Source organism: Myotis nattereri (assembly GCF_964212035.1).
Source record: "Myotis nattereri genome assembly, chromosome: X".
Taxonomy (NCBI): domain Eukaryota; kingdom Metazoa; phylum Chordata; class Mammalia; order Chiroptera; family Vespertilionidae; genus Myotis; species Myotis nattereri.
In genome coordinates this window covers 137386871-137389609 of record NC_138078.1, presented here as the reverse complement: position 1 = coordinate 137389609, position 2739 = coordinate 137386871, and the positions used below count along the sequence as shown (strand labels likewise).

The following is a 2739-nucleotide window of genomic DNA, read 5'->3' as shown; positions in this document are numbered from 1 at the left end:
TTAATTAAGGTATTACATATGAGTCCTTATCCACCCATTGCCCTCCTCCAGCCCCCCACTCATGCCATCACCCCCCTGGCGTCTGTGTCCATTGGTTAGGCCTATATGCTTCATACAAGTCCTTTGGTTGATCTCTCCCCTTTACCTCCACCCTCCCCTACCTTCCCTCTGAGGTTTAATGGTCAGATCGATGCTTCTCTGTATTTGGATGTTTTTGTCCATCCATTTGTTGTTCATTATATTCCATATATAAGTGAGATCATGTGATAATTATCTTTCTCTGACTGGCTTATTTGGCTTAACATAATGCTCTCCAGTTCCACCATTCTGTTGCAACTACGCTGCGGTAAAAATGAAGGCCATTCAAAATTGAGTGCTGTTCCCTGGAGGCCCACCACCTCACCTGTTCTGTTACTTGTTTGTAAGATTTAGGGGACACCTAACCCCTCCCTTATATGACTATAGCTCCTACACTATCATTCTGTGGGTGGGTGTGCCCTGCTTATGTTGGTGTCCCCACTACTAACACAGGATCTTCCAGAGGACATAGGCTCAGTGAATGTCTGGGGATTAAATGAACCACTGAGCAGGGGTCGTCTTTATGCAGATGAAATCCCTCCACTTTCTTGCCGGAACCAAGGATCCTTCGATAAGTTGTTTCATGCAAAGGCAGACGAGAAGAGATAAGAATCAAAAATTAACAACCTTTTGCTATTATTTTTCTATTTATTAACTCCATTGCATGTACTGCCGAGTTTTTACACATTTCCAAGGAAATCCTTTTATAATGCCACGTTATCTATTTTGGGATCACAAACTAGGATGGAAAGTGTCCCAATTTTGGTTATACAATAGCAAATCTCTTACTCTTGAGCTGGACATGAAGAAATATATAATGTGATCAATGTCATTTACAAACTCACATGCTAAAAGTTTATGAAAGCTTCTATGAAAAGGGACATTCAAAAATTTCCTTAAAAATCGCAAAATAATAAAGCACAAATTTCTCAATCATAATAGGAGCTCATATCTTTCCCTGGGCCTCACTATTAGTTTCTTCTCAAACATAGAGTTGAAAATTGGATGCACTTTCTGCCCAGCAAAAGAAGTTGATGCTCATGGGCCTGAAAAGTGCCTGGATTCAACTCTGGCTCAGGCATAGTGTCATTACTCAGGCCCTTCAAGCAGGGATGAAAGGGAATAGGGATCCCTGTCATTAACCCCGAGCACAAACTGGAGGGTGTTCAACATGGTAGTCTCTGCATGTGCTCGGGGACCCCACAGGAACTCATAGCATGCAGGATCACTATTGGGCACCTGGCGGTACAGCAGGTACTGTTCCTGGACCCAAATTTTGGTGATGAGCTCCCTGGGCTCCCCATAGAGCCAATGCTCCTTCCCATCATACACCCCTAGAACATTCAGTGCTTCCCAGACTTTTCCTCAGGGGCACAATCACCCTCTGAGGAGATCACCCACAGAACTGTGACCAGGAGGCCTGTGTTGGGATATCTGTGCCCATCGCTCACCATCCCATCATAGCTGAGCCCCAAGGCAGTGGCCAGGACATAGGTGTGAGTACTGGGGTCCATTTCTTTCACAACAATACCAAAGCCCCACTGGATGCATTCAGTGGCTGCACTGAAGAGCTCAGGAAAGTGGTCCTGGTGCTCTTTGATGACACTACTCAGCATTTCTGCCTTGGTGGTCGGCTCCTTTGCACGATACTTAAGGAGTAGAAACTCCACCATTTCTACCATCTTCAAATGCAGTGCTTTGTGGAGCAAGGAATCGGCATCTTCATCAGGGCCTCCCTCAGTGTTTGGACCCTCCTCATCTTGGCTGCTGGAGCTCTCATCTTCAGCGTGTCTCCATGGAAAGGCTGCCATGGCATGGGGGGAGGCACCCTGAGGACTCTGGGGAGGACTTGGTGTCTCAGCAGCAGACACCTCCTCTAGGCTGTCTATAAACAGGACTGAGGGGGAGGAAGAACGAGAGGAGGAGAGAGACAGGGCCTCCTCCTCATCCTCCTCCTCCTCCTCCTCCTCCTGCATAGCCCAGAACAGTTCCTCTACAAACATGTCAGGGATCTCCATTGGGTCCAGATGGTCTTCCTCAGGCTTCCACGGCTCACTCATATGATGACCAGGCATGGTGACTCGTGCTTGAACAGTGACCGAGTGTGGGCAGAAGATGGGCGATTAGGACCCACGGGCCTGGGGGAAGGGGAGTATGAGAGGCATGAGCTGAGAAACACACCCTAGGCGGCTCTGACAAAGGTGACTTCCAGGTCTCCCCTTTAGGGGTGTCCATGGGCCTCACAGGGCTCACTCCTGATCAGCCTGCCCACTAGGAGCCTGAAGTAGGAAGTGACATGACTGCTCAGGGTGTAGAAGGCACAGCGCAGGGTTCTGTAGCTGACGGTGGGGTGTGGAGGTGTCAGGCAATGTGGGGTCCCCTCTGACAGTGGTGGCGAGCCCATGGGGACATATTCATGGTCGGAACCTCACCTTAATTCCTAGCACTTCCTGGCCTCCTGCTGCTCTGTGACCTGAGAATATGTAGCATAAACCAAGGCCTTCACCTCCTTCTATCCGGGGGCTCTGCTGGTGGGAAAAACGGAGCACCTCAGGATGCCCATGGCAATCACAGTCCTGGAACCCCAATGCTGACAGGAGGGGCAGCAGGACTCTGTGAGGTCCCCTCTGTTGTGGGTGGGAGGTTCCTCCTTGCACATGT

At 49.2% G+C, this 2739-nt stretch overlaps 1 pseudogene across 1 annotated transcript; it reads right to left on the bottom strand.

Moving 5' to 3' along the window:
- Positions 1-1167: 1167 nt before the first annotated feature.
- Positions 1168-1889, bottom strand: LOC308511867 (melanoma-associated antigen 11-like; annotated as a pseudogene). Its single transcript has one exon. The product of its transcript is annotated as a melanoma-associated antigen 11-like (transcript).
- Between the last annotated feature and the right edge of the window lie 850 nt (positions 1890-2739).